The sequence below is a fragment of the Heterodontus francisci genome, chromosome 33 (assembly GCF_036365525.1).
Source record: "Heterodontus francisci isolate sHetFra1 chromosome 33, sHetFra1.hap1, whole genome shotgun sequence".
NCBI classification, from domain to species: Eukaryota; Metazoa; Chordata; class Chondrichthyes; order Heterodontiformes; family Heterodontidae; genus Heterodontus; species Heterodontus francisci.
The window spans coordinates 41,656,289-41,676,423 of NC_090403.1; positions in this window are offsets into that span (position 1 = coordinate 41,656,289).

Genomic DNA, 20,135 nt, shown 5'->3' on the forward strand with positions numbered 1-20,135 from the left:
GGTGGATCCTGTCGGATGGTTCCCCGAGCAGACCGTCAAAGTCATTTGGCGGAATGCCTCATCACCAGAACTTTCAAACAAGCACCAAGACGTAGCTTGGCTGGTGGTGAGAAGGGCCCTCCCCGTCAGATCCTTCATGCACACCCGAAGTCTTGCCCCCTCCGCACAGTGCCCCCGCGTTGGCTGTGGTGGGGAAGAGACGGTCGCCCACCTCCTCCTGGAATGTGTCTTTGCAAAGCAGGTGTGGAAAGAGATGCAGTGGTTTTTGTCGAGGTTCATCCCAAGCAGCTCTGTAACACAGGAGTCTGTGCTCTACGGGCTGTTCCCAGGGACGCACACCGAGACAAACATCAACTGCTGCTGGAGGACTATCAATTCGGTGAAAGACGCCCTTTGGTCTGCCCGAAACTTGCTGGTCTTCCAGCGCAAAGAGTTGTCCACCACCGAATGTTGCAGGCTGGCACATTCCAAGGTCCGGGACTACATGCTGAGGGACGCACTAAAGCTTGGGGCAGCCGCAGCAAAGGCTCAATGGGGAAAGACCACAGTGTAAGGTCCCCCCACCAAGCTGAACTGAGGGGCTGGATCCATGGGAAACCCCTCGAACTGTATCGTTAATATTCTCAATTGCTGTAAATGTAAAACTGTAATTGACATGACAATTGTGAAACGGAATGGTTGGGAAGAAACTCATGACAGTATTGAAGGAAACTGATCTCCCTTGCAATGTTTGTATTTTTTGGTGCTGTTTTGAAACTGTTTGGCAATGTAATTTTTACAGATTTTTATGAATAAAGTATATTTTGGAAATAAAAAAAAAAAATTTTCTGGGGAAAGAACAAATCTCTGGATAAGGGCAGAAAAAATGTACCCAACGTCGCCCTCATCCTGATGACCACCTTCGTGTGCGGCTGCATCAAGCTGTGTGTAGACCTCCAGTACGCAAACTCCAAGTGTCACTATGTGCTGAGGTTCTATCCGTCCCCGGTGTTGCGAAGGATGAGCCTGGTCACATTGCCGCGGAACACTCCATCCAGTTGGACCGTGCCGTACCACCTATCCTTCGTGGAGCAGTTTCTGCGGGAAAACACCTTTGACCACCGATCCATCAGGCAGTGGTCTGCACGGAATGTGCTCAAGGCCCTACGGGCAAAGGAGACGGTGGATCCTGTCAGATGGTTCCCCGAGCAGACCGCCAAAGTCATTTGGCAGAATGCCTCATCACCAGAACTTTCAAACAAGCACCAAGATGTAGCTTGGCTGGTGGTGAGAAGAGCCCTCCCCATCAGATCCTTCCTGCACGCCCGAAGTCTCACCCCCTCCGCACAATGCCCCCGCGGTGGCTGTGGTGGGGAAGAGACGGTTGCCCACCTCCTTCTGGAATGTGTCTTTGCAAAGCAGGTGTGGAAAGAAATGCAGTGGTTTTTGTCGCGGTTCATCCCAAGCAGCTCTGTAACACAGGAGTCTGTGATCTACGGGCTGTTCCCAGGGACGCACACTGAGACAAACATCAACTGCTGCTGGAGGACTATCAATTCGGTGAAAGACACCCTTTGGTCTGCCCAAAACTTGCTGGTCTTCCAGCACAAAGAGTTGTCCACGACCGAATATTGCAGACTGGCACATTCCAAGGTCCAGGACTACGTGCTGAGGGACGCACTAAAGCTTGGGGCAGCCGCAGCAAAGGCTCAATGGGGAAAGATCACAGTGTAAGGTCCCCCCCACCAAGCTGAATGGAGGGGCTGGATCCATGGGAAACCCCTCGAACTGTATTGGGAAATTTTTCATTTGCTGTAAAATGTAAAAATGCATCTGGCACGACAATGAAATGGAAGGGTTGTGAGGCAACTCATGATTGTATTGAAGGAAACTGATCTCCATTGCAATGTTTGTACTTTTAGGTGCTGTTTGAAACTGTTTGGTAATGTATTTTTTACAGATTTCTATGAATAAAGTATATTTTGGAAATAAAAAAATTTTTCTGGGAAAAGAACGACCTCCTTACATCTAACCTAGTTCTGGCCTCACATAACTTGTGGTTGTGACCCCGGGTCCTCCCTAACCCATTCAGTTGAAATAAACTGTCTACACAAAAACAATCTCAATCTTTCATCATCTTATGAACCTCAATTAAATTATCCCTAAGTCTATGCTTCTCCAAAGTGTAAATAACCTCCTTAGATCTTATTTTTGTGGAATGAGTACAAGAACTGCAGTGTAGGTGCAGTACAGAGAATAAAATGTTCGACTTTCAGTACTCCATGCCCTGAGAGATTTTTTTGCAAGCTTTTGCCAACATTCCTCCATATAGTTAGCTACCCCTCTCAGCCCAGCTACCACTGAGAATCGCCAACTGGAAATAAGCCAATTACTGACATCCCTGTCTCTCTCAGTACCCACAGTCCTCTTTCATAACTACCCATAATTCTTTGTCATACACTACCCATAGTCCTTTGTCACAAACTACATATAGTCCTCTTGTCACACACAACTTTTTTCAGTTAGTATGAAGCATTCCTGACTAAAAGACACGAGTGCAGGAACATGCTATTTGTATAGGAAAAACACAGTATAACATTATTGACTATGAATATTATTATTATTACCAACATCCAATTATTTTTCCCTTGGTTTCAATGGAAATTAGCCAGCAGAGAAGCTCAAAGTTCCAAACGTTGAGGGCCTGATGTGAGGAATCATTTTACTGGTCCCAACACATTTGTTACAACAGGGTTTTACTATAACAGGAAACAGTAACAGAAAAGGATATATTGAAAACTAGTATTCCCTGAGTAAATTTAAAATTGGCTTTGTTTGTTAAGGAAAATAATATAGAATTGGAAAATCCCTCAGAGAGTGGCATTAAAAATGTCAGGGCTGAGACTGTGGGAAAATGCTCAGGAGTTTGTTAAAAAAAAATCCTGGAACTGTGGTATCTGGGGCTATAAGGAGTTGCAATGCTGCAAGTGGATGGTTTCTTTGTTGAGCAGTTTCCACGAGGATAGAAGTTCCTGCCAGCAGGGACAAATGGTTATATCGCCAGAGGCAGACCTAACCATCCTCCTGAACAGCTCAAAATCGAGGCACATTCACACTGTACATGACAGCTCCCTGTAAATCATTTTCTTGGAAGTCCTCAGTACTGATATCAACAAAAGCATGTTATACCCTTTGTATGTCACATGGCATAAACTCTGGAATCTTGCAAAACAATGGCATCATGTACAAAAGCTAAGTATTTAAAGGGATACTGTCTTCTGCAAGGCTAGTTTGACAAATAGGTATGTCAGGTGATACTGTTGCATCATTGATCATCTCCAACCCTGTAACTTCTAAAACTTTAATTGAAGATTAATCCAACACATGATGTTAGATTTTGTTGTCAAAAATAATGGTGAGGCTAATGGCGCTCACTTGTTATTTATGCGTAAGTGGTACAGCAACTTGAAGCAAGGAGCAGTTGTGCAGTTAAATGCCAATACCCAAACGTTGCAGTCCGAGCTCTGCGGAAACACCATTCTGCTGTTTGGCTCACCATTGATATATTGAAGTTGATGTATTTGCGCAGTAGATATGAACTAAACTCGTCACAGAAAGTTAAGTCTTGACATTTCAAGCACAAGTACCCTTTTAACGACATGATAGTTGTTAATTACCGCCAATCGACCTTTCTGGCACTGAAAGTTAACTATTACAAGTGTGGAGTTTCATTCCTCATGGAGATTTTAAAAATGTCAAATTTGAAATGAAACAAGGTTTAACTTTTCCTTTCTGTCTTTTTTTATCTTTCTTAAACCAATCTTTCCTTCCCACACTTCCTTCTCAATTCTTGTCCTGTATATTTCTCAATCCTTCAATCTGAGTAAGGAGATGCACAGTTGGTTGCCCATTTCATGCAGATCACAAATATCCTGTTTCCTTATCTCAGCTCGCACTTTCAGCAACTTAGTGAGCAAAAATCAGCTGAAGGCTGCAGGGACAAGTTTAGCTAATGGCAGATGCCATTAGATGTTTTGCTTTAGCAAAGTCTGGGCCATTGCAGATACTTGTGATGCACCTGATATCTCTCACCCTGACTGTCAATTAGGTGAGCTTCAATAACATTTAGAAATCGCTCCACAAGGTAGCCTGTGGTCGCAGCTGTGGTCATTGTGGTACAGCGGCTGTGGGGATGGGGGGGGTGGGGGCGTGTTTAAAAAGCCCACTGAAGCGCTGGTTCTCCCACAACACCAGTGTGCAGTTGGGAGGCCACCTCTTCTCAGCCACCACCAGTCGGCAGGCTGAAAAATTCCCTGGAAAAGGCTCCTTAATTAGCGTTAGTGGCTACCCTCCACGTGCAGGAGGGTAGCTGTTCCGCCTTTGATCCGGCCCTTTTCAAAATGGCTCCTGGTTGGAAACATGCCAGCAAACTGGCATCCCAGCCAGCGGTGGGAAATTCCGGGCTCACCCAGCTCCAGTCCCATCCCCATAGAGCCTAGAAAATCTGGCCCAAGATTTACACCAAAACAGACAAAGAGATATTAGGACAGTTGACAATGCTTGGTTGAGATAGGTTTTAAGGAGTATCTTAAAGCAGAAAGTTGGAGAGATGGAGAGGTTTGTGGCAGGAATTCCAGAGCTTAGGGTCGAGAAAATTGAAGGCAAGGCCGCCAATGGTGAGTTGAAGAAAGTGAGAGATGCACAAGAGGCCAGAGTTAGAGGATTGCAGAGTTTTCAATGGGTTGTAGGGCTCAAGAAAGCTACTGACATAAGAAGTGGTGAGATCAGGGAACTGTTTGAATATGAGAATTAAAGCAGCAGCAGAGAGCAACACTAAATCCACTGTAAGGGATAATCCAGCCCAATGGCCTACCAATCTAGCATCTCCGGGAAGCCACAGCAAGCTCACCCTGACACCCCCTCTGACAATAGCTTTACAGCCTGAACAATGTACATCAGTGCACATACTATGTGAAAAATAACAAATAGATTTATAAGTGCATGTTAAATTTGAAAACTTCAATGAGAAACTGGCCTGATCTTAACTGGAGCAGTGGGGAGGGGGAAGGAGCGAGGCGGGGCGGGGCAGAGTGGGGTTTGGATGAGTCAGCGGCAAGCTGAGGTGGAAGCTCACCCATTGGCAGAAAGGCCCACACTATTTTAATTCACGGGCCTCATTAACATGCTGCCAGTCCACTCCCTGCCCAGAATCTAAAATAAAAGCAAAATACTGCAGATGTTGGAAATCTGAAATAAAAACAGAAAGTGCTGGAAATCCTCAGCAGGTCAGGCGGCATCTGTGGAGAGGGAAGCAGAGTTAATGTTTCAGGTCTGTGACCTTTCATCACCCTGCCCAGAATCAGCAGGAAGTTTGTAGGAAGCGGTTGACGACCTGCAGAAAATTGGACGACTCCTGGCCGTCTGCGACACGAGGAATTGGGATTCATTTCTGGTGGCACGTTGTGGAGGCTTTCGCATTTGAGAAATGGGGAGGCAGCCAGGGCAGGAGAGGTTTATTCTTTCCCATTGGACTCAGAGGTGCTCTGCTGCTCCTCCTGGCCGCAAGAAGGAGTGAGAGATATTTACCTGTTTTGGCCTCTTCTGGGGCTGAACCTCTTCTAACGCAACTTGGCCTGGTGGGAAAGTTACAGCAGAGCTGAGTTAAAATTGCAGTTAGGTCGCAATGAGATCATTAGGATGCAACATGCATGTGTAATGAAGGACCCTGCCAACTTTAGGAGGAAGGTTAAAATCGTACATAGAAACATAGAAAATAGGAGCAGGAGTAGGCCATTCGGCCGTTCGAGCTTGCTCTGCCATTCATTATCATCATGGCTGATCATCCAACTCAGTAGCCTGTACCCGTTTTCGCCCCATACCCTTTGATCCCTTTCGAGCTATATCTAACTCCTTCTTGAAAACATACAATGTTTTGGCCTCAACTGCTTTCTGTGGTAGCGAATTCCACAGGTTCACCACTCTCTGGGTGAAGAAATTTCTCCTCATCTCAGTCCTGAAAGGTTTACCCTGTATCCTTAGACTATGACCCCTGGTTCTGGACTCCCCCAACATCGGGAACATCCTTCCTGCATCTACCCTGTCAAGTCCTATTAGAATTTTATAGGTTTCTATGAGATCCCCCTTCGCTCTTCTGAACTCCAGTGAATATAATCCTAACCGACTCAGTCTCTCCTCATACATCAGTCCTGCCATCCCAGGAATCAGTCTGGTAAACCTTCGCTGCACTCCCTCTATAGCAAGAACATCCTTCTTCAGATAAGGAGACCAAAATTGCACACAATATTCCAGGTCTGGCCTCACCAAGGCCCTGTATAATTGCAGCAAGACATCCCTGCTTCTGTACGCGAATCCTCTCGCTATGAAGGCCAACATACCATTTGCCTTTTTTACTGCCTGTTGCACCTGCATGCTTACCTTCAACGACTGGTGTACGAGAACACCCAGGTCTCACTGCATATTCCCCTCTCTCAGTTTATAGCCGTTCAGATAATAATCAGCCTTCCTGTTTTTGCTTCCAAAGTGGATAACCTCACATTTATCCACATTATACTGCAGGGTCTTGGCAGGGTCCTGGTGGCTCCAGGGTGGGTAAGTAACTGGGGCCATTTTAACCGCCTACCAGCCCAATTTCTGCCAGCCAGTTTGTTTAAAATCATCCTCCCCCCACCCCCACTGATTGTCTTTTTAAATGATAGTAATTGTAGCCTAAAAACTGCTCTTTGCGATCTTATTATTCTTATGCCATTCCTCTGTCTATCAATGTGATGGAAACTTTTATCCATTTAAAATAAATAGATTTGCAGCTCCATTAAAATAAGGCACAGTGTAATGTAATGCTCATATCACAAAGAGTAATTTTTAGCCTTGTGATCTTTGATTGTCATATATTTGCTAGTAACATCTGTGAGATTAGCACTACATTGATATGAGGTAGGTTTATAATGGTTAAGCAGAGGATTAACAACATCGTGGAATAGTTACAGTACTGAAGGTAAACAGGTTTGTGGGAAATGATAGTCAGCTTCATACAATAGCAATATAATGGAGGTAGAGGATATTACAATAGGTATTGTAGTTGGTTACAGGATTATACGCTTCACAACATACGTTTACAGATTAAGGAATGGGATTATCAGTTTATCAGAGCACTCACCCAGTTTGCCTATGGTGAGCTTTGCTACTTGAATTTATATCATCTATTACTGCCAGTAATCACTGTTACAGCTGGATTGGGATTTACTGTGCAAGACATGTGACAGGAAAAGAGGTTTTACAGGAAGAGAAAATATGTGGTCTCATCACATGACAAAAAGAGATAGTTTAACAGCGTTTTACTAGGATTCCTGCTGTTGCACATACATAGTAGATTATTACACTAAGGTGTGTGTGTGATTTGAGATAGTCAAGTAACAGATTGACATATCACTGCATAATGTTCATGGTGTCTTATATTGTTATTCATACAGATTAAGTTCTGTGTATCTCCTCCAGGGAGGAGAGTAAACTGATCGGAGGAAATCTCCACACACAGCTCAGGAGAGCTGCCTGGTAGGTGGGCAAGAAGTGCAATTGAGCACATCCGTGGAGCTGCCTGTCCCCCTCTGGTTCAGTAATGGAGGTAAGCCACGGATTCAGAAGGATAACATGATAGGGGGAAAAGTAGGATGTGTAAACGTAGAATGGAGTGGACATTGTTAAATTATGAAAACTGTTTTTGTTTAGAATTGAAGATATGTATACTTTAAAAAGTACGATTCCCATCAATGTTCACAAGTAAAGAGCTCCACTCTGATCCACAGAAACTGATGAGAATACCAGTGAGTGGAATTGGCTACTGCAATACAGCCACTGTACTCCAGTGAATTGAAATGGAAAACCCCCAGACTCATTTCAGGCTGCATCCATTACACTCCTGTTAACAGAATCATTTTAGATGCTTCCTCAGCTTCAGTGAATGCTTTTCTGACTGGATCACCCATTTTACTGCTTACTGCTCAAGCAGTGCACGTGAGCAGTGCACGTGAGCAGTGCACGTGAGTCGTGCACATTGAGTAGTATAGGCAGCAGGACCGGCTGTCCTTTAAAAACGGCACCAGTGCCTGCGCACAAGCAGCTGACGCCATTGCTGGGGATGAACATCCCATCCCCTCCACGAGATTGGGGGAGGGGCGGGCAGGCCACCCAGCTATTTAAATGAGCCGCTGCGCTTGGGATCCTGCGGGCCACCACTTATTGAGCGCCGAGATCAGTGGAGGGCTCGTAAAATCCAACCTTGTGTGGAAAACAGTCACTCATTGTGATTTTCCCCGGGGCAGCCAATTAACGGCCAGAGGGCAGGCTGGCCATCCCATTAAGGACGGCGGACTGGCTCTTGAAGCTGCAGGGTCAATCAGAGGCCTCACAGCTTGAAAGAAGCAGCTGGATGCCATGGCAGGTAAGTGAGGGAGAGGGTGCTTCAAAATGGAGTTGCCCTATCTCCAACCTTTTAAAATCTGAAGTAAATAATAACTTCTGCAGCCAGGCCGTCACTGTGGGGGGTGGGGGTGGGGAGCTCCTCCACAGGGCAGCCTGCAGCTACTGCTGCACCCAGGCAGGCAGGGAAGGCCTCTAAGCCAGCCGGGAGGCTGCCTCCAACAGCTAAAATGTCCCTTGCCCCCTCCGGTAACCTGCAGGAAAATGCCAGTTGACCTCCTACAATTGGCATTAAGTGACCATTAATTAGTTGAATCGGCTACCCACCACATGCAGCTGGGTAGCCCTGCTGTCCTCCCCCCATCCCATTTCCAGGAAGATGGTCTGAGGGCAGGCTGGAACTGGGGAACCAACATGTAGGCCGGCGATGCTAGTTTTAGCACCCACTGACTTCCGCTCCCGGCCCCAGCGGAGATTCACAAGGATGTCTCTTTGACCTATCGCATCACATCAACTTCAATGGCTCCATAAAGGATTTCTCAGAAATTGAAGTATTTATGAAAAGCTTTTTTCCCCCTTTCTAAAGTACCTGGGAAGCATCCAGGGTACTCCCCATTCATTTTACTTGCATCAATATTGTTTCCCTTTTTGTGTAACAAATGACCTGAATGGCTAAATGGTTCGTTTCTGTCTATAGACTTTGCACTCAACATTGAAGATCCCTCAAAATGCGGGATGAATCTAAGCCCAGCTGCCTCTAAACTATTTTCTATTAAAAAAAAAGGTTTTGCCTGCTGATGAATGACTCGGTGAGGATTTCTTAAACAATCTGTTTGGCACAGTGCTGAGATACCTGCAGTTTTATTCCCAGGCTGGGCAGCAGGATTAACGAGAAGCTATTTATACAGCTGTGGATCTTTCTGAGACGGCGGGAAGGAGGATGTATTTGGGCTTCATTAATCATATAGCCCTCGGAAGAAACAAACAGGATCAGCACTGGGAGGGATTGTCTGCACAGCAGGTCCATTAGGACAAACTGCGGCCTGGCCCACTGTTCAGAAGTCCAACTACACTGAATCAATTCACCCACCATGTTTACTCTACACCCTGTCCCACCCCCATAGCCACTTCTCTCCATGCATGCTTGTCCGGAGCTCAAGCACCAAGTGTCATTTGCTTTTCTCTGCTCAGAAATAACACTGAATTCAAGCATTTCAAATCAAATGCACCATCCAATGCAGCACCACTCACTTCGTTGAATGATGTTTGGCCCACAAGGATGTTTATACTGTAAATTGGTCGTGCAATTAAGCGGCCACTGTTCAACGGAATGGGAAGTCAGTGCCAATCACTGCCCATGGTGCTAACATCTTCATTCAATGTGTGCGTTATAATTCCATGAAGAGTAAAGCAGAAATAGCACTGGGTTCCAAGAAATGAAGAATTTCAATTTTAAATGGAGTTAGGCCACAAATCAGCCAATGATTTCAGGGGGTTAAAAGGCCTATTCCTGTTCCTGTGGGCTAGATTTTTCTGGCCCCATGGAGAAGGGGTTGGAGGCTGGGGGGAAGTGGTTGTTGGGGGGGGGGGGGCAGGGAAATAGTGGGGAGCTGAGCCAGGATGGCTCCCCGACGCATTCCTGCCACAAGGGAACTTTCCCAGGGTTGGGCTGGTAACAGGATGGGTTTCCCACTCCACAAGGTGGGCAGCCAATTAGGTTGGTTAATTAGGGGTGATGTTGTGGTGTCGCTGGAACTTTCCCACCAGTAGAGCAATCTCCCGTCGCGTGTGGAAAGCTCATTGGATGCGCAGGGACCAACTCAACCAGAGGCTGCAAGCCCCAATGACAGGGCCACGTGGATGAAAGGCCAGAATTGTGGCCTTGTCTGATCCTGTGGAGGACTTTTCCCTCTGTCTCAATGTCCCATCCAGCTTCAGGAGTCTTCAGTGCAGCCCTTCTGTGTTGGCCAGCAAGGGCACCCGCATGTGAAGGGGCCTTCATGGTCTCCAAACTGCCTCAGCAGCGCCCACCTCTCCTGGTGAGGCTGCCGAGGCTCCAGAGCTGCCAACCCTCTGATTGGGTCTCCAGCCTCTGGGACCCACCTACCACATTTAATACAACAGCAAGCATGGAGCCAGCCAATTGGGAGGCCCCCTCCTGGAAGATTGCACCTCTGGCCTTGCTGCCAGCAAGTGCAGGCTTGGGACCTCCATTTGGTCCCAATTTCGGGGCCCTGAAACCTGTGGGAAAATCTAGCCCTATTTTTCTATGTTCCTACGTTCAGCTGACTGTGTTATTTTTTGTAGTATTTTATGTCACATGAAAGTTTATTCTCATTTTAAGTTGCTTACTCTTGTTTATATAAAGTTTATGTAAATCTACAGACAGCCAATTAGAATTCAACGCTATTGAGTTGCAGCTAACATTGTTCACCACATTTTTTATATGATGGAATTTGTGCATGTGCCTGCAAGAACGTTTGACTGGTTGGTGCCTCAGCGGGAGACCCAAGCAAAAACCACACAGTGAACTTGCCATGCCCTGTATCAACAGAAAATAATAAGGACTCTCATTGGCTCATTTGGTGAAGCCAGCTTGTAAATGAACCATATGGACCAGCGGGTTCCAAATTTCATTCCTAACCTGTGTTGAGTTAGCAGTAGATGGGACTCTGCAATTGACCTTGCTACCCTTGGACCAGTGAGTGGAAAATCAAACGAGATTCCCATTCTTGATCACTATGTTGGAATCATACGACTGTTACAGCACAGAACCAGACAATAAGGCCAAGCAGTCTGCACTGATGTTTTCCTCTACATGCGTCACATGGTCAGATCCAGCTCTTCTATTTATTTTCCTGCTCTCCCCCTGTGCCCACTAACAGGCTTCTTTTACCAGCAACTTTTGAAAAAAAACTTCAACAAGTTTATGGCAGAGAATTCTGAAATCCTAGACACTCTGTGTAAAGAATTTGTTGTGAATCTCCCCCCACTTTATTCTTTTTGTGTTTATGTTAGATTTGAACTCAGCTACTATATGGTTGACCAGTGGAAACTTTGTGAGGGTGAGGGGCAGTTTTCAAGTGGCCTTGTTCATCGGCCAGATGGTGGGTGGAGCAATGCCACCTCCCGTCTGATGAACTTTGCCAGAGGAACCAAATCATTTGCATTGTCAAACCAGCAGTGTTTCCTTAAAGAGGCATGCCATATGATAGCGGAGTGGGCGTTGTTGAGGTCTCAGTAGTGGGCGAGAATATTTTTCTGGGCCCAGGAGGCACCAATAATGCTTCATTTAGTATCACTGCTCCTTACCTGGAACATCATCCAAGTGGCTTCCAGCGATTCCTCTAAGATCTACTGGTTTGGCCACTTTACATTCAGTTTCACTGGGCGGGGTGCGTGCAGCAGTAAGATTGCATCCGGTTCCTATTGCCATAGGAGTGCAATTTGCATTATTGATTAGGCTCTCAATCTGTGTTGGGCAGGTGCGCTAGATGCCTTTTTCCCCACAGTTGGCTGGACACCAAAGTCGACCGTATTGTATTGCTCTTTACCCTATCATAAACCTGCATAATCTTGATGACCTCTTTTTAGACACTCTTTAATCTTCTCAGCTGCAGTGAAATATTGACTTCTCAAATCTGTCATCATAACTGCAACCCTTTATCCCTGGTAACATTCTCTTGAATCTATGCTGCACCTTTTCCATCATTTCTATACCCTTTCAATATTGACTTGTCCAAAACTACACATAATGTTCCAAATGTGGCCACTAAAGTCTTGTACACGTTCACCATTAACTCCTTGCTTTTATATTCCTGGCAAAATCAAAGATTCTGTTTACCTTTTTCCAGAGCCTTATCACTTAGAAACAATCAGGGTAATTTTACACCCCCCCCCCCCAAAGAAAATGGGTGAATTTGGGTCAGGTGTTAAAATGTCAGTAATCTGAAACAAGAACCAAACCCACCTTGAGCGCTTCCACTTACAGTTTCAATGGAGGTAGAATGAGTGGCAGGTAATCAACCTGCTCTCAGGAGGTGGGTCAGTTGTTGAAATCTATTAAGGGGGCTGCGTGCCATCATTTTAACAGGATATCTATTTTTAACCCATATTGGCTTGGTTTCCTGACCTCGAGAATGTCACCAGGTAAAAGGAGGCATGAAGGGCTGAATCCAGCTTGTGGGCCAGGAGGAGCAGGAGTGTTTCCTCCAGGCTCAACAAGCTAACCTATAAACACCACCCACACCCCCGCCCCACCCCCAAACACCTCAGCGGTCTTCCCTGACACAATCCTCCATCACTGACCCCTCCGCGATCACCGACTCCTCTCCTGTGATCACCAATACCCCACATCACCGACTGTCTTCCGATCTCTTCTGAACCCCACCGATCCTCCAGCTTCCACCTCCAACAATCAGCAACTCATCAACCCCCCACCATGTTCACCCCCAACTCTCCCACCTGCATTCTACCCACACCATGATCTCTACTCCAAAAGCTACGAAACCTACCTACTCCTGACCTGCGTTCCCCACCCATCAGGTAACCAACCTGTCAGTCAGCCTGGCATCTAGGCAGGGAATCTGTTCAAAATCTGTTCAGACCCAACTATAACTCTTGCTCCTAACCCCAGCCCCAAAATTCAACCCGAGTAAATATCAGAGCCAATGTATGTATAGAACTATTGAGTGAGGACAAGATCAAGCCTCCTCGTAGTGACCTCGCCTGCTTGATTGGCACCCCATCCACAAACATTCACTCCCTCCACATCGACGCATAGTGGCAGCAGTATGTACCATCTACAAGATGCACTGCAGCAACTCACGAAGGCTCCTTAGACAGCACCTTACAAACCCGCGACCTCTACCACCTAGAAGGACAAGGACAGCAGATGCATGGGAACACCAACGCCTGCAAGTTCCCCTCCAAGCCACACACCATCCTGACTTGGAACTATATCGCCGTTCCTTCACTGTCACTGGGTTAAAATCCTGGAACTCCCTTCCTAACAGCACTGTGGGTGTACCTACCTCACATGGACTAGACACCTTTCTGGTCGTAACACTGGGCGTGGACTCAATGGGTTAAATGGCCTCCTTCTGCGCTGTAAATGATTCTATGACTATGAATTGCAGTGGTTCAAGAAGGTAGCTCACCACCACCTTCTCAAGGGAAATTAGGGATGGGCAATAAATGCTGGCCTAGCCAGCGACGCCCACCTCCTATGAACGAATGTAAAAAAAACAAAAGCCTACAATGCTCACCAAAGAATACATGAATGACTGACACTGTAGCTAAGTGTTTTACTATGCAATCAATTGCAATTACTTGGGATGCCACAGACTAATAATGTAAGGTTTTGTGTTTGTGATTCTCAATACAATCAGTACTCAATCTCACAGGATACTCCGAGGAGAGGCCAGAGCAGGCAATTTGGATACTTGTGCCATTCTCATTCTCACCAGCCTCCTGTCAGTCAGTTACAATCTGGCATAGAGAGGTTTATACAGGTTACTGCCTACACTCACTAGTGGAACAGCACTGGGAGGACTGAAAATACAAGAGGAAAAAAAATAACTGCATAAATAAGCAAAAGCATGGAATATAAAGGAATCCATAGCTAATACATCACTTTTGGCGATATTAGCGCATAAACACTTAAGGGCTGATACTCCAATCAGCTGCTTCTGGTGAAAAGTGGTGCTCGCGAGGAGCACTGGAAAATTATGAGTCCAAAGTGAAGGTTTCCAATCATTAAGTTAAATGGCTGAAAAATCAGAGGAATCGCCCTGTGATATCCCGATCACTCCTTTCAAATACCACTAGAAGCATAGAGTCAGGCAATCAGGCTTTTATTGTTCATATGACATTTTTCTGTCTGTTGTTATAACAAAGGAATTAACACCTCCTTTAATGTAGTTAATAGAGGAATGTTGTATGAACACATTAAATATTTGTTTGTTAATGTTGCAAACAATATTTTAAAGTCTGATAACTTTACAGCTGCCTCCACCTTCTGTAGTGAAGCCGCAACAAAACGCACTAATCTGTAGTCTTAACAGCTATCAGCAAATGAAAGATTGCACAAAGTAGCACCAACTAAGGTGCAGTTGTCCTGGAGCAGCACATGTGATGTGAGAGGCTGTGAGAGAGTGTTCCAGTGAGGAGTTAGGGACTATGTTGCGTTTTGATGTGAAAACCATCAAGAACTGTGCAAAGAAATGGGAAGTGAGGTGTGAGGCATAAGACGGACGTTTGTAGTCCTGACAGGGGCAATGATTGCAAATAATTCAACAGTAATCATTTTCCAAGTACTGTGTTACCTCCTCTCAATTGAAAAGATAAAAGTTAACTATGTACATGTGAAACCAGGCTATTAACAGGATTTGAAAAACTCGTGCCCTCGGGCTTAAAGGGATCTATATACTTTCATCCACTGTTTCTAAAAAATCATTTGCATTTAGCAAAGACAAGGTTCTTGTTTTTTATACCAAAAACCCTTTGATGCATAAGTTATGTACTTGAAAGAAAATGTCAGTCTATCTTTCTTTGTTTTCTTCCTTAACAAAACTATTTTTCCACAGCTTAATTGGCTTGTAAGTGTTAAAATGAAACATATTAATAAAGTTCCTCAAAAGGGTTACTCAAGTATCTACATCTTTAATTTTGAAAGCATTAGACATTTTAGTACTTGTGTTTTTACAGGAGTGCCACACCTGTGCTGGCAAACCAAAGTCCACCAATCTGGAAATATGTTCATTCTGCAAAGACAATTCCCGGAAATTGCAGACCTACAGTAGATGGAATGTGGAAAAACATAGTTCTGCAAACAAACAGGGAAACTAAAGAAACAGGGCAGTGATGTATTAGTGTTCCTCCAGAATGGTTCAGCAGTACAAAACCTTGCTTGCTCAAGGCCTAAGAAATTAACATTAATCCCAGACCTGCCAACAGTACATGAGAAATTAGCAGCAATGCCAGACCTGTACCAACGGGACAAGATAAATCATAGCACGAACAGGAAATTTTGAGGAAGAAAGAAAGACATTGTGGGAGGGCACAGCCGGGTTAGTCGAGTGGGAACACAGTGGTAGATGCAGTTTGATGCAGAGAAATAGTAAGACTCCGAGCCAAATGGAGGAACGGGAGACGTGCCAGTGCATATCATTAAAAGTGGGAATGTAGGTAAATAAAAGGCCATAGAAAAGTAAATGATATGGACATTGTGTATATAAGCAAAGAAATGGTATGGAATTTATACAAGATATTAGTTAGGTCACAATTAGATTATTGCATACTGTTCAGGGCACCTCATTATGAGAAGGTTATTGGAACCACATTGTGGGGGTGGGTTGGGTCAGTAAATATTTACTGCAATAATATGAGGAATAAAAGGCTACAGTTACAAAGGAAGGCCTGAAAACATGGGTTAACCTGAAACTTTAACTCTGTTTCTCTTTGCATAGATGCTGTCTGACCTGTTGAGTATTTCCTGCTTTTATTTCAGATTTCCAGCATCCGCAGTATTTTGCTTTTGAAAACATGGCACTTTTTCACTTGAACAAAAGAGAGTAAAGGATCTAGCAGAGGCTTTCAACATTATAATAGTTTTGAGAGGGTAAATTATGAAAGAGTGTTTGCACTGGTTGGTGAATCAGTAACAAAGGGGCCATAAAGTCAGGATAGTCACTAGAAGGATGAAGGGAGACACTCAAAGACATATTTCACAATGGAAGTTAATAGAATAATGGAATGCTCCACCACAAGTAGTTATTCTTTTTTGAATATTGGTAAAGGATAAGGAAATGGGATTATATTAATCAGTTTCAGTTGGAGATAAGCGGCCTTTAAAATTCCATAATTGTAATCAGTGCTATTGCCAGATGTGTAACAACAGTTCAAGAGAGGTTAGTGTCAGTGCTAATACCAGATATATTAACACCAGAAATGGACCAGTTCTAGGCAGAGCAAGAAAATTAGTGCGACAACTGGATCTGCCCCAGAAAGTACCAGTTCAATTATTGTCAGACTGCACCAATCACAGATAGTACAAAGAGGATTCAGTGCCATTGATTGACCAGGTCAGCAGTATACAATAGATCACTACTCATACTGAACTAACCCCAGAGACGACAAGATAAATTAGATCCAGTATCAGGCATGCCCTGGGTAGTACCAAAGGCATAAGTGCCAGAACTGGACCCAGTCCCAGACAGTAATGATAAATTGGTGCCACTACTGGACCAATTCTGGGCAGTACACGTGAAATCAGAACTGATACATTCCCAGGTAATAGAGCGGCAGTTATTTATTTGCAAGTGCAGTAATGATTTGAAAAAAAATTCAAAGTACAAACTATAAAGTATGGAAAGAAATGTAAGTCAAATTTGTCGGGGGGCTTAAGGCGACATCATACTCTTTAGCCTCTAATAGCCTTGGGGTTAACATTGTGGAGTCTGAAATGTCCTCCTGGTATGCCAGCATGAAATGAGCAGTCATTCAGCGCATGTACAGCATCCTCCACTGCACCACATCTACATAGAGGGCTGTTCCCGAGCCGCCAGCTGCAGTACACCTTCGCGCCCCACATCTAAAACAGTTAAGCATGCACCAGAGGGTGGGGGTGGTTTAAGATGGGAAACTCAGAAGTCTGAGCCTTCCCCACATGCTGTGGAGTTTTTAACTCCAACTCCACAGACTGCGTCTTTAGCCTTGACAAGTACCTCATCCAGTTGACAGATTTCGCTTCCAGTCAGGTAGGAAGGACTCTGGAGCCGGCTACACAAGCAAGTGGGTGCAATCCCAGACCCCGGAGGGGTTCATATCCCAGAGCAGGTATCCAAACCCTTACCTTGAGGGTCTTTGTATATTGGGGGGAGCTTGGTGAGGGTTTTGGGGAGCAGCATTCCTGCTCTTGTTGGCCCACAAGCAGCGCTGTAAAGGCACTTACCTTCCCCTCGAAACTGTCCATGCCTCCCTTCAGCTATCCGGTCTCCCAAGGCCTGAGAAACTCGGCCGGCCACTGTTAAATTTGCAAAGCAAGTTAAATCAGAGGCAATCAGCCTCATTTGAATATTTAAATTTTCACCGTCTCCTGGGAGTGGATTGGCTAACCACCCATTGTCTTGCCTTCGCTAAACCTGGAACTGGGTGGTTTGGAGGTGGGTTGGGGCTGGGTTTCAGATTTTACAATTTTCACATCTGATCCGACCCCAACCCACCAGACTTTGGATATTAAAATTCACCCCTATCTAAGTACTGGAATTGCCTCAGTGCTAATCACTACTGCCTGTGATGGATCAATTACTGACACTGATTCCTCAAGAGCAATTTAAATGTGCCAAGGTCAAATAAGATAAGATCTGGGTGGTGGAACAAACAGATTGCTTCTTAGACCAATGTGTCACTTCGTTAATTGTATGCTGAAATTGTATTATTTGTGTTACAAGATTGATTCCCATTTAATACTTATATTCAAGATTAAATTATAGATTAATCAAGGAAAGTCTGTATGCATTTGTCAGGGGAAGTCATGTCTGACTAGCGATTTATTTTTGAGGAGATAACAAGTTAGAATTAATGAGGGCAATGTGGTGGATGTGGTCTACATGGATTTCAGCATAAGGTCCCACATGGCAGGCTGGTCAAAAAAGTAAAAGCCCTTGGGATCCAAGGGAGAGTGGTAAATTGAATCCAAAATTGGCTTAGTGGCAAGAAGCAAAGAGTAATGGTTGACAGGTGTTTTCGCAACTGGGGTTCCGCAGGGCTCAGTACTCTGGCCCTTGCTTTTTGTAGTTTATATTAATGATTTAGACTCAGATGTAGGGGGTATGATAAAGATGTTTGCAGATGATACAGAAAATTGGCTGTGTGGTTGACAGTGAGGAGGAAAGCTTTAGACTGCAGGACGATGTAGATGGTCTGGTCAGTTGGGCAGAGAAGTGGAAAATGGAATTCAATCTGGAGAAGAGTGAGGTAATGCATTTTGGGAGATGGAACAAGGCAACGAAAAACACAATAAATGGGAGGATACTGAGTATTGTGGAGGAACAGAGGGACCTTGGAGTGTATGTCCACAGATCATTAAAGGCACCAGGACATGTCGATAAGATGGTTAAGAAGGCATATGGCATGCTTTCCTTTATTAACTGAGGCATAAAATGGCCCAGGACTTGGATTCAGTGCTGGAAAAGGTTTCACAACCTCACTAGTTCGGCCTTTTGGCTAAGATCAAGTGTAGTATCTGTTCTTATCAGTGCTTATTTGATTGAGAAGAGACCATGATCATTGCCTTTTGATCCTGGGGAAGCTTTGAGTAAAATGGCTATAACCAATTTTCGAGCTTCGGGCCAGGGAGTGCGCAACACCGTTCGGGTGGTCGTGAAGGACAAGGAAGGAGATGCACCGGTCGATCGCACCTTCTTCATCAAGAAAATTCTCTTCGATTGCTGCGGATTTCAAGCGACGGACGTCTTCTGCCTGCAGGATTTCCCCAGCAGTGGATACTTCGACGTGACGTTCCAGAACGTGGCGGGATGCATCAAGTTCCTGAAGGCGTTCAAGGAGAAAGGGGACCGGGCGCCACTGTCGATCCTCACAGCGGAGCCGCTCTTCACGCTTCCGTCACAACGGGACCGGGTGGTGACGATTCACCTCTACAACCCCCATGTTCCGGTGGTGGATGTACTCACCTTTCTCGCCAGGTACGTCGAGGTGGCCGGCAGCAGCACTGATGTCAAGGACCCCTTTGGGATCTGGACCAGCAAGCGGCAGGTCAAGGTGACCTTGAAGGTAGATCCCAGTGGAGCCATCATCCACCCTCCCTCCAGCTTCGCTATCGGGGGAAGTCGAGGCTTCTTGGTCTACGCTGGGCAGCCCAGAGTTTGCCGCACCTGTGGCAAATCTGGTCACATGGCAGCCAACTGCAGCACGGTTGTTTGCAAGAACTGCAAGGAGGAAGGCCATCAGACCAAGGACTGTAAGCAGACTAAGTGTTGCAACTTGTGCGGTGCGGCAGGCCATCTCTACAAGACCTGCCCCAAACGTTGTCTCAGCTATGCTCAGGCGGCAAGGTCCAAGGAAAGGCTGGGCGAAGGTTCGACGAAGGCGTCCGCTGTTCGAAAGGAGACCAGCAACCTTCTCCGCAGTGAGGAACTTCAACCTGAGAAGGAAGGGGAGGCGGCTGAAACCAACGACCCAGCACCTACCCAGCGCCCGGAAACCCCTCCTCCACAGACAGAATCAATGGAGGAGGAGGCAGCAGATGGACAAACAGGTCAGTGGCAAGTGGTCCAGAGGAAAACCACAAAGAAAAAACATCCCAAAGCCACCACCCAAACCAGTGGCAAGAGGAGGCTCTCTTCTGAATCAGACTGCAACAACTCCTCTTCACTGGACGGGGAAATGCTGGAACGACAGCCCCTTCAAAAGAGGCGGCAGAACTCCGAGATGGATGATAAAGCATCCCAGCCCCCGGGCACTGGAAGCTGTGATGGGCCCGGCGTGCCCCAACCCCAATTCCCCACACGTAACGGCGTGGCCAACGCATCTCAGCTCCGGGACACCGGGAGCAAAGACACGTCTGGCGCACCTGAGCTCCGGGAGACCGGGAGCTGTGATGTTTTCGAGGAGGAACAGATGGAAGCAGCTGAGGACAACCCAATCCTCTCTGCCTACAAGACCCCCCCGATGTCACCCGAGCGGCACAAACCCTGCATGAA